We start from the raw sequence: 13,075 nt of genomic DNA on the forward strand, positions 1-13,075 counted from the left end.
TAAGGCTTTTAAACTTTTTCTTTGACTGCAGATTATTCAGAATATAGAGATTAGATGAAAAATTTAAACTGAAATCTTAATTTCTTGACCTTTCAATGCCAAGTTTTGTGATTCTTAATGCAGACTGGGTTTTTTAGTGGAGAAGATACTATTTCTTTAGTACGGATGGGCCTCCAGACACCTCAGTTGATTGTGTATTTATATGCTTAAACTCTCCTACCAGCTTTGATTATCATTCACGCAATACCATCCTTGAGAGCAGTTCATCTACTACTTGTAGAAATGTGGAAAATAAATTAAATATTAAATCTTAATTTTTCTTTCCTCAAGATGTTTTTGAGGATTTTCCTTTCTAGAGAAAATGTTGTGAATCTTATACAGATTTTTCTTTTTTTGTTTTGTTTATATAATATCTTAATTTATTATTAAAAGGGGAAGTCAAATGAAGAAAATCTAACATCTCTTCCCCAATCCTAGGAGTTTAGCCCCCATTGATTCAGTGCTTTAGTTGGTAAGCTTAATAGGCATATTGTTGTCTTAATTCCAGTTTGTCTCACTTTTAAAGAAGCCACTAGTAACAGAGAATTGACAACATCCTGGCTTCTTGAGCTATATCTGCAAGGTTTTCTGAAGGAATCTTTAGAATTTAAGCCTAACCTAGATTTGCTGTCAAAAACCTTAGTGTAGAGAACAGTTCCTGCCAGATTGTTAAAATTTTTAAGGATGATTTCAAATTTAGAAGAGTTGGAAATAGTATTGAAAAGTATCGGAATTCTTCATTTCATTTGGTTAGATTAACAATTGTATGTAATAAACACAAATAAGCATAAATTATGTAGTAAATTCCAAATTACAGTGAAATGTAAATCTTGGATTTTATTCCAGGTTTATAAACTTGTAAAAGATACTGGAAGTTTGTAGGACACTTAAATGAATCAAAATTACATTGCTTCAATATGTAGTCTTTACACATTTCATAGTTGATCTAATTTTTTTGTGTGAATCCTTAATAAAAATAAAAATAAAGGATAAAATTCTTGCCCAAACCTTCATTGGGGGGAATTTGGATGAGGAGTGAAGATGATATTTAATGTCTTCAGTTACAATGTGACCTTAATTAGCAGTATGCTGGCAGGATGGGAGAATGGAAAAAGCTCTAAATGCAAGAGGGAAAAGTGAAAGAAATATAGCTGGCATGCAAAATTTCCTGGGGCAGTTTTTTTGGTAAGCAAGTAAAATTGCTTCCTCATCATTATGAGAATCAGCAAGTAGATGTTTTGCATGTGATGATAAATTGTCATGATAATTCTGCAAGTAGTAATTTATTTTTCCAGGGTTTTTATATTTTCCCTGCCAGATATTCATGCATGTATAAAATTGTTGTTCCTCGCTACCAAACTGTCCCTTGATTCTGTAGTGAGTCAGAATTTGTTTGTGCCATTAAGGAAAGAGCTCTTATTTCAGTCCAAATATTTTGTTTGTGAAAAGGACAAGGAAATTACAGCAACATGTAAACTGTGCAAACAGTTTGAAATAGAACAGTTTTGGAATGCTTGCCCTTTGTAAGATGTCACTAGTCAGAAAAGTGATTTTTTTTGTCAACAAAAAGTATTACCTGTGTCTTCAAGTGAAACCCACTTACTTATTTAGCCAACCAAAACCATTTCTTTCTACTACTAGCATTTCAAAGTCTATGTTCTGCTTCATACATCAACTAAATTGTTAGAGAAACTTTGGTTATATAGAACTTTTGATGTTCTATATAAGGGAAAGGCCGAGAAGAGTCAGATTACCTTGAGCACAAAAATGAAAAACTTGAATAGTAAATATAATGCTAAAGAGAAGATTGCTTCTTTTATTACACTGTTTCCCTGTATACATGTTCCTTATTTTGTAAATAGTATTCTTTAGCTTCCTACCTTTTGTTCCTTAAGCTTAGTTGAATATAAAGTCAGATTATGACCTATTTAAATATAGGAAAATAAGAAAGCAGGAATAAGTAGTCTAAATTCATTCTGACCTAAATATTTCACTACATTTTAACAGTTAAATAAAAATAGTCAGTTTGCACTTAGCTCTGAATACAGGTAGCATACTTACATACTGCTGCTAAAATGTGAATGGTAGCAGCATAATCCTTTAAAACAGCTGCCTTATGAACATGCTACTGTAACTACAGATAGTTTGCTATCAAGGATAAGTTGTTGATACTAGTGATGTAAGTGGAAAAAAACAAAGCTTAATTCTTTGGAGTTTGTCAGGCTAGAACAGGGGTCGGCAGCCTTTGGCATGCGGCCCATCAGGTGGGCCTTGAGACATTTTGTTTACTTTCACCTCTGCAGGCATGGCCCCCCACAGCTCTCTGTGGCAGCAGTTAACTTATAAACTGAATATACTTGATGTGAAATCATTTGGGCCTGAACCCAAGCCCATTAACATCAACAGGCTTCAGATCAGGCACTGGGAGAATCACTATGAATTTAATATTATTTTACTTCAACTATAACTGATTTAAAAATTGTTTTAGGCATGGATAACCTAGAGAATATTGGTGTATAGTGAAAATCATGAACAAAAATTATTTGTCTAAGCATAATACTGTTTGCTGTTACATAGCTATTGAACAAAGATCTGCAAATAAAATATGATTCCAGGTTATAAGACTAATACAGCTAAAACTAGACTTCCTGTTTAGAGAAAATGAAGATGAAATAATCATTCTGATTTGACAAGTATCATATTATATATTACATTGAAAATATATTTTTTTCAGATGTTGAAATAAGTTGAATAAGTTTGTGATCAACTTAACTTGCTCCAGCAGTCCTTCAAATGATCATATATTCTTCCAGTGCTTGCTTATGTCCATTCCATTGTAGGTGTGTGTGCTCACCACATACACTGGTGCCAGAAGTTTTTACCCTCAGTGGTATCTGTAGGGAACCGGCTCTGGCACCCTCTGGAGTGGCGCCCATATGTGCAGTATAAGGATGCCGCCGGCCCCCTTCCTCCCTCAGTTCCTTCTTACGCCAGTGTTGGTGCTGGAACGCTTCCCTTGCTCTAGCAAGTGGTTCCTATTCAGTGGTTTTTTGAACTTTTTTCTTTGTAAATAGTTATGCTTAGTGGATAGTTATCAGTTCTTACTATTTTCATATACTTTAGTGGTAGGGTGACCTCCCAGCCTGCAACCAGGATCTGTCTCATCCTTTATTTTCCCACCGTTTGTTGCCTTACCTCTCTGCTTGGACCGCTGTAACTACGGACCACTGGGTTCTCAATACAGTGGCAGTAAGGTACACCTCTAATTTCTTTCTGTCCCTCCTTCCCACCCCTTTTCCCCCCTCACTGCTCACCCAGGAAGTGCAAGCCCTCCTACTACTGGGGGCCATAGAGCAAGTTCCCATGGAATAAAGAGGGAAAGGGTTTTACTCCTGGTATTTTTTCATTCCGAAGGCCAAAGGGGGCCTGTGCCCCATCTTGGATGTGCGAGACCTTTTTCTTGTTTAAAGTTTCTTACTGTATAATACTGATTTTGGAAGCTGAATGAGAGTTTAAATAAGAATTTATATCTGTAGTGGATATCTGCGATCCTGAGTGCTGCTGTAATTTCCCCCCAGCTCCCTTCTCTCTTTTAAAGTTAGGACAGAGGGGTCATGGAAAAATCATAGCTTGTGGCCTCTGAGTATGAGCAGTGAATGGTCTCTGGCCTTTTTCATATTCAGATAGTGAAATTTCACAATTAGATCTCTGGGTCCATTATTATGAGGTCCAGGCCAGGGAAGCAGTACCCTGTGTGCTCTCTCGAACTTCATCTGTTCCAGAGAGCTCAGATGTAACAACTCTGCAATTAAAGTTTTTATATACCAGATTGTATTTTAGTCATCAGTGTTTTCAGTTATTCCCTTAATTCTGATGATGATCCTTCTCACTCTGTTTTCTATATCATCCAGTTTAAGCTGCATCTCTCTCTCTCTCTCTGTTCCATCAGTGCCATATGACTGTGTCTCACTTGTTTCTCTTAGGCCAGTTTCTGGCACAGTGACATACTCTTTTCACATCAGTAGCTTTCTTCATTACTGCTAGAAGATTGGGCATCAGATCCTTTCATGGCCTTAAACTCGGAGATCTACTCCAAAATATCCACTTTGATAACCATTTGATTTTCTTCACCAATGGCATTTCTGCCTGGTTTTACTGTCACTTGGAATTTGAGAGGTCTCTTCACACTCTGAGCCAGTAACACTCTTCTTAGTTGAGGTATCTTTTTTTAAAATGTTTGGATTTTTTGTAGAATCCATCTTCAAATCTGTGCTGCTTTTTGGGAAGGTTAATAAGTTTTGAGGGTTGATGGAAGCAGATGAATTTGGTATCCCACTCCGAGCTCAGGCTTCAGGCAGCCGTGTTTTTCTGGACCCCTCTATCTTACGGGTTTCTACTGGCATCTATCACCATAGTATGAGTGCCTGGCATAATATAAGAACCACCGTAGAGTAAAATGGAATCACATTTGTCATAGTTCTGCACTTTTTTCTTTCTTAGCTGTCATTGAACACTTTGTCATTTTCCTTATTATGACATTATGCCACTTTAATAATCACCTCTTCACCAGAATTGAGCTGCCGTAAAGACTGAAATGACATATGCAGTGAGGTTGCATGAGACTCAGCAGTGCTCTCATGCCTTAACAATTACATCCAACACGTCCAGTTTTTCATTTAACCTAAATATTTATAATGGTCCATGTGTGCAGGTTACTTGAATTTGATGGGTCTTGTACTATTTAGTATAAAGTATATCCAGTCACACACAAGTACACTCTTGCTACTTTTTTAGTAGCAGAAGCTCTAGCAGTCTGCTGCACACATACATCCTGAATTAGTCTGTTCTGAACAATTGATTTCTTTTTTAGTTCATACAAGTCTAAATAAAGAGTGCCTGTCTGTATTCTCGAGGGACTCCTGGCAGAACTTTAAAAGTTGAAACAAGAAAAAATAACAAAATATAACTAAAGCACAGCCGTACAATCAACGCAACCGACTATCAACAAACCAAACAACTCAATTAATCTTCCCCTTCTTGCTGCTTCCTAACCACTTCCCCAAAAGCTGGGGGGGGGGCGGGGGGAAGAGAGAGAAAAGAGAGGGTGGAAAGATGAGCTTTTATGGTGTTCCTGTAGGTCATTGGATTTAGACTACTTTGGACAAAGTGAGTAAATTCCAAAGCCATAGAGCTCTCCTAGAGAATGCCCTGCTAGCAGTCCCTTTAGTGGGGCTTCATGTCTAGTATCTCTGCTGCTTTCAGCTGTGATGGCATAACATGGGTAAAGGCATTCCAGTACATAGATGCTCAACCATTTTGACCTCTACAGGTCAAAACCACCTTAAAAATCACACACAAACCTATAGGTAGCCCGTGCAGCACATGAAACATAGATTGAATAGAATCATGGTCAGGTACTCTACTTACCAAGCAGAGTGTTGCATTCTGCCTCTGCTTCGGTTTCTGAATGCTTTCTAAGGTGCAGCTCTGTGTAAATGTCATTATATTTATCTCATCTTGAAGTGACAAGGGCATGGATGATAGTTGCAAAGTCCTAATCTGAAAGGAATGGTTGTAACCCTGTAGCTGTCTGTGAATGTTGCTGCTGCCTGATTTCCTAGTAGCAGCTGAGAGCCCAACCATATTTTTACATCATAAACCTGACCCAACTAAAGGTAGACAACCTCAATTAAAGGGGCAGATATTATTCTTGGCATCTCTAGCTGCTAATCAATATCACTTCAGTCTTGTCAGGATTAAGCCTTGGCTAGCTAGCTCTCATCCAAATAAATATCTTTATTTGGTGTGCCCAAACTCTGAATATGTTTTGGTCCAAGATACACTTTAAATTAGCTGTGGCAAAGGAAAGGGCCCTGGACGTTTGATCATCAGGCAAGGACATTTAACCAGCCTGTTAATTTAATATGAAAACCAGGATGTCTCATCATCCAGCTTGTTTTATGGAGCTCATAGTTAAGTTTCCCTTTTCTCCAGACCAAAAAACAAAAACCTGTTTTGATGTACATATGTGAAAGATATTTATCTGCACTAGTTAACAACAACTTTAAAGTGCAGGGCTTTTCTCTATCCCGTTTTCTGTTACTCGTTACATCATGGAAGTTTTTTCACCTGGACAAATCACTGGCTCAGCAGCTCAAATGTCATCAGCACTTCTATTGCTAGGAAATGTGCTGAAACTGCCCTAAACTTAAATAGCTTTTTATAAAAGCAAATCTCAATCACTTTTCTTTTTTTAAAGTATGTACAAATTTTTAAGAATGTTACACTGGGAATTTTAGTGTTTAGGAGCAGTTTCCTTATTGGGTAGGTTGATCTAATTTTTTGGTCCTTTTGAGTTGTCTACTATATATTAAAATAGTTACAAATGTATTTAACCCAAGATGGAATAGTGAAAGGTGAAACAAATTTGAGAAATCTATATTTAAAAATATTAATCTTCAAGAGGATATATTTTACCTAGATCTATGTGTAACAATATTAAAATCCTTCAGATTCTTCAAACTGAGTAGAAGAATCCTATTTATACCTGTCCAGTTCTGCTGCAAGAATTGCTTACTATGCAGACTAAGAAAATATAGAAGAAAAATAATGAAATTTGACTGCCAGTGTGTAGTTGCAATTGGTTTGCTCATATGTTAGTGAACCTATTCTTGCGTTGTGGAAAACACACTAAAATATTTTCTTTTGGCATGACAGTTACACTTGGCATATTCTTCAGACAAATTGTAGAGTTACTCATAACTTGATGAAGTGATATTACTTAATCATGTTGGTATTTTTCAGAGGTCATCTGGATCATTGTAAATGTTAAAAATGTGACTTTGCCCAAAAAATCTTCAATTTGAAGTTTAACTACTTTTATACTTAATATTTTAGTATTTAATATTATTAATATTAGGAAGCTTTGAAAGATTGAATTAAACAGTGGGTAATCATACATCTAAGAGGGTCAGAAGGCATCAGGATCCTTAATCAGCTACTGTCATAAATATAAAGGGAAGGGTAAACTCCTTTAAAATCCCTCCTGGCCAGAGGAAAAATCCTCTCACCTGTAAAGGGTTAAGAAGCTAGGATAACCTCACTGGCACCTGACCAAAATGACCAATGAGGAGACAAGATACTTTCAAAAGTTGGGGGGGAGGGGAAAAACAAAGGGTCTGTCTCTGTGATGCTTTTGCCGGGGACAGAACAGGAATGGAGTCTTAGAATTTAGTAAGTAATCTAGGTAGATATGCGTTAGATTATGATTTCTTTAAATGCCTGAGAAATTAAACTGTGCTGAATAGAATGGATATTCCTGTCTGTGTCTCTTTTTGTAACTTAAGGTTTTGCCTAGAGGGATTCTCTGTTTTGAATCTAATTACCCTGTAAAGTATTTACCATCCTGATTTTACAGAGGTGATTCTTTTTATTGTTACTTCTTTTTTACTGTTACTTCTATTAAAATTCTTCTTTCCAAGAACTGAATGCTTTTTTTCATTGTTCTTAAGAGCCAAGGGTTTGGGTCTGTGGTCACCTATGTAAATTGGTGAGGATTTTTAGCAAATGTTCCCCAGGAAGTGGGGTGCAAGGGTTGGGAGGATTTTGGGGGGAAAGACTTTTCCAAACAACGCTTTTCTAATAAAATAAACCCAGATAAACATTTGGTGGTGGCAGTGGAAGTCCAAGGGCAAAGGGTAAAATAGTTTGTACCTTGGGGAAGTTTTAACCTAAGCTGGTAAAAGTAAGCTTAGGAGGTTTTCATGCAGGTCCCCACATCTGTACCCTAGAGTTCAGAGTGGGGAAGGAACCTTGACAGCTACAAGATATCTAGCACTGTTATCCAGAGTTCAGTTGAAAGGAATGTCTGATTTTAAGTTAATAATCTTCCAGGAGTGTATTTTTAAATTGGTATTGGTGAGTACAAGAACAATCACCTATAGCAAAGACAATAGTACTTCTTGTGAAGGTTTGCACACTGTAGATGTAAGGAAGGGAAATTGTTTCACACAATAACAGAAGGAAAGTTCCTGATATCTGCTTCCTGAAAAGTTCAATTTGGCAGTCAAAAAGTGAATGAAATGACAGGGTAAATGTTAAAGGAGCGAAGCTATGAGGATAATCATTTGAGAGCCTTCACTTACAATATTCAGTCTTTTAAGAGAATAGCTGTAAATAGGGGAAGGCACAGGTAATTAATGATATGCATACATGTCTTTTGCTTTTTTCCTCTTCAGGGTTGCCCATATAATACTCCTGTCAAGGTTCCTCCCCCACTCTGAACTCTAGGGTACAGATGTGGGGACCTGCATGAAAAACCTCCTAAGCTTATCTTTACCAGCTTAGGTCAAAACTTCCCCAAGGTACAAAATATTACCCCTTGGACAGGCCGCTACCACCACCAAACTAATACTGGTTACTGGGGAAGAGCTGTTTGGACGCGTCCTTCCCCCCAAAATACTTCCCAAAACCTTGCACCCCACTTCCTGGACAAGGTTTGGTAAAAAGCCTCACCAATTTGCCTAGGTGACTACAGACCCAGACCCTTGGATCTTAAGAACAATGAACAATCCTCCCAACACTTGCACTCCCCCTTTCCTGGGAAATGTTGGATAAAAAGCCTCACCAATTTGCATAGGTGACCACAGACCCCAACCCTTGGATCTGAGAACAATGAAAAAGCATTCAGTGTTTTACAAGAAGACTTTTAATAAAAAATAGAAGTAAATAGAAATAAAGAAATTCCCCCTGTAAAATCAGGATGGTATATATCTTACAGGGTAATTAGATTCAAAAACATAGAGAACCCCTCTAGGCAAAACCTTAAGTTACAAAAAAGATACACAGACAGAAATAGTTATTCTATTCAGCACAATTCTTTTCTCAGCCATTTAAAGAAATCATAATCTAACACATACCTAGCTAGATTACTTACTAAAAGTTCTAAGACTCCATTCCTGTTCTGTCCCCGGCCAAGACGACTACAGACAGACACACAAACCCTTTGTTTCTCTCCCTCCTCCCAGCTTTTGAAAGTATCTTGTCTCCTCATTGGTCATTTTGGTCAGGTGCCAGCGAGGTTACCTTTAGCTTCTTAACCCTTTACAGGTGAGAGGAGCTTTCCCCTGGCCAGGAGGGATTTCAAAGGGGTTTACCCTTCCCTTTATATTTATGACAACTCCTGTTTTAAAAAAAACAGCAGTAATATAGTATGAGGTGTCTAATATTGACCACAATCTATTCCCCTGCGATAGAGGTCTCAGAAAATATATTATCTGAACTGGGAAGGAACAACAAATGCTATTGTGGAGTATCTATTTTAGGGTCTCAAGAAATGCTAGCCCAAGGGAGTGGTTTAAGAATGAGTATGAGAAGAATAAATTTGTATGTGCGACTTGCATCTAGAGGGGACTTTGAGTTAGTAGTGAAAGGAGATGAGGGCAGAGAGAGAAGATGCTTATAGGATGGTGTCTGTAGTAGTTGCATAGGTTGTTCCATATAGTCGCTTCTATCTCAAAATAATTGTGATTTATGTAGGAATCCTCTGGGTTTGATTGGCATCATTTTTTTTCTAACCATCAGTTTGTTTCTTGTGTTTTTTAAATGAGTATATGGTTTTCTGGATATAAGTTGGTATAAGGACAATTTAAAAGAACCAAACTCCCCTAACAATCTTAGTTAATCCTAGGCATCTCTTACTTAAATTGCAAAAGAGAAAAGAAACAACAAATACACATCAGAAAAGGGAAAAGCTATACTAGTTTCATCTGGAAACTAACAAATAATTTTCAGGTTGAAAGTTAAATCTTTCTCTGAAATTACGTTATTACTACTGCAAAAAGAAAAGGAGTACTTGTGGCACCTTAGAGACTAACACATTTATTTGAGCATAAGCTTTTGTGAGCCACAGCTCACTTCGTCGGATGCATTCTGATGCCTGTTGCCAACTGTGTCCACATATCTATTCAGGGGACACCATCGTAGGGCCTGATCACATCAGCCACACTATCAGAGGCTCGTTCACCTGCACATCTACCAATGTGATATATGCCATCATGTGCCAGCAATGCCCCTCTGCCATGTACATTGGCCAAACTGGACAGTCTCTACGTAAAAGAATAAATGGACACAAATCAGACGTCAAGAATTATAACATTCAAAAACCAGTTGGAGAACTCTTCAATCTCTCTGGTCACTCGATTACAGACCTAAAAGTGGCAATTCTTCAACAAAAAAAACCTTCAAAAAACAGACTCCGAGAGACTGCTGAATTGGAATTAATTTGCAAACTGGATACAATTAACTTAGGCTTGAATAGAGACTGGGAGTGGATGGGTCATTACACAAAGTAAAACTATTTCCCCATTTTTATTTCCTACCCTCCACCCCCCACTCAGATGTTATTTCCCACCCTCCACCCCGTTCCTCAGACGTTCTTGTCAACTCCTGGATATGGCCCACCTTGATTATGACTACAAATGGTCCGTGTCCGTCCCCGTTTATGCATCTATAAAATGTGTAGGGGCGTGGTGGTGGAAGCTGATCCTGCTGAGTTGCAATAATGGTGGTTTACTTGCATTCTGACAGTTCTCTGGAGGGCATTGTCCTCTCTTCTTGCCAGAATAGTAATGGGATGTGGCAGTATCTGTGTTGTCAGAAATGGGATAATATCTCCATTTTTGCTTGTAAGTTGTTTTTTTTTCCTCTTGTTTAAATGTAAAATTGATTAAAGGAAAAAAGGAGGATAAATGTATAAGATTGTTAGACTTCATTTTTTAATGTTAGATTCTATAGTAATAGCTGTTGTTAATCTTTTAGTGAAACAGAGTTTCCACAAGCAAATTTAAATACAAAACAACTTGGATCCGTTGGAAAGATTACCTTTTCAGTGTGTCAAAACATTGAACTAAAATATGTATTTTAATAACAGGAACTTTGTAATTAGTCTTTGTCTGACAGTGTATTGCTATTCCTTTATAATCCTATTGTATATAACATCGAAAGAAGTATTACCTTTGACTTTATTTGTATTACAGTTTTGGGGATCATTAAGTGTTTAGCAGGGTTCTGTTTGCCTCTAACTATTAACCAAGTGTTTGTATAGCATCCTAAATTTCAATAATGTATTGCATAAAAGCATTGAGTGAAAGTTTGGGAGTAAGAGTCAGAGAATTTCATTAAAACGCTGCAATTGGCCTAACTTAGAAACCACGGATGTATCTTTCATTTTGAGGATAAGAGAGTTTAATGTATGTAAACTTTGTTAAACTACTTAATTTTAATTCTGTTGATGCTAGGTATTGATCTTTAGTAAAACTAATACAAGTCGCAACTGTCTTAACGCAATTTTTTTTAACAGAGGGCTGCATTTACGATTTTGTGCACAACCTTGGAGACGTTATGCCAACTTTATTTTTAACACATTGTCACATTTCTTAGTACTGTAGGTAAACATGGACAGTGGTCTTTTAGGCAGATAATAGCATTCATATTTAAAAACTCTGATAGAATTAAAGTAAAATACAATAATTTTATCATAGTATTGATACAATTAACTTTGATACTTACGAAGAGAGATTTTTCCTCTACCCCAGCATAGCTTTTGTTTCGGATGTTAGTATAGATAATAGGTCAATCTGTAGTCAAATTTAGGGGTGTTTGGTCCAATTATTCTTTGAGTAATTGTGTTTGTTGGGTTCTTGTTACACTATACCTTTCCAAACCCTTAACTGAAAACCCAGTTGATTTATATATATATATTTATATTATAGTTGATTTGCTATAAGATATTGTGCACCCCTCGTGTAGAGCAAGTGTGCTATGAGTATAAAAGATGAACACCCATGTCAGTCTCTAAAGAGAGATAGAACAAAGTGATGGCTGAAATAAAACTAGAGATTTGGAGGGTATGGATAAAATGGATGATTATAAAAGCATAGACGTATATGGCTGAAAGGGACCTCGAGAGATCATCAGTCCAGCTCCTCACTGATACAGGACCAAATCTATGTAGATCATCCCTGACAGGTGTTTGTCTAACCTGTTCTTAAAAACCTCTAGTGACAGGAATTCCACAACCTTCTTTGGAAGCTATTCCTATATTCAACTATACTTATAGTTAGAAAGTTTTTTGTAATATCTAACTGTGACAAAGTTCCTGCTCTATCTTGGTGGGTCTTGCGCTTATTGGCGGATTTGCTTGCCTTGGAGCTTCACAGCAGCCCTCAGCTTGGCCGTGTTTCTGAATTCACAGTCCAGTTCGATGACTCCTATGTCTGAGCAGGAGTTGGGAGGATTTAGGGGGAACCAGGGCCCGCCCTCTCCTCCAGGTTCCAGCCCAGGGCCCTGTGCAATGCAGCTGTCTAGAGTGCCTCCTGGAAAAGCTGTGCGACAGCTACAACTCCTTGGGCTACTTCCCCATGGCCTCCTCCCAACACCTTTATCCTCAACATAGGACGTTCCTCCTGGTGTCTGATAATGCTTGTACACCTCAGTCCTCCAACAGTCCGCGTTCTCACTCTCAGCTCCTAGTGCCTCTTGCTCCCAGCTCCTCACACGCACACCACAAACTGAAGTGAGCTCCTTTTTTAAAACCCAGGTGCCTTGATTAGCCTGCCTTAATTGATTCTAGCAGCTTCTTGATTGGCTGCAGGTGTTCTAATCAGCCTGTCTTAATTGTCTCCAGAAGGTTCCTGATTGTTCTGGAACCTTCCCTGTTTCCTTATCCAGGGAAAAGGGACCTACTTAGTGTGGGGCTAATATATCTTCTTCTATTACTTTCCTATAGCCATCTGACCCAACCCTGTCACATATCCCTCCCCCCCCCCAAAACACTACAGAGTTGGGCAACTTGGGATGTCAGGCAGTGTACTCGTGACAAGCCATCTGCATTGGCATGGTGGCTTTCAGCCTGGTGTTCTATGGTGAATTGGAAAGGTTGTAGGGACAGGAACCATCTGGTCACCCTTGTGTTCCTGTTTATTTCGCTGCATCTACTGGAGGGGTGCATGGTCGGTCACAAGGGTAAACCGTTGTC

The 13,075-nt window shown here is 38.0% G+C and overlaps 1 protein-coding gene across 7 annotated transcripts in view; it reads left to right on the forward strand.

Moving 5' to 3' along the window:
* The window catches only part of ENAH (ENAH actin regulator), a 145,446-nt gene that overhangs the window by 61,660 nt on the left and 70,711 nt on the right, over window positions 1-13,075 (forward strand). The gene's annotated exons all lie outside the window — the stretch shown is intronic.

Source organism: Lepidochelys olivacea (assembly GCF_965140295.1).
Source record: "Lepidochelys olivacea isolate rLepOli2 genome assembly, chromosome: 3".
Classification (NCBI taxonomy): Eukaryota; Metazoa; Chordata; order Testudines; family Cheloniidae; genus Lepidochelys; species Lepidochelys olivacea.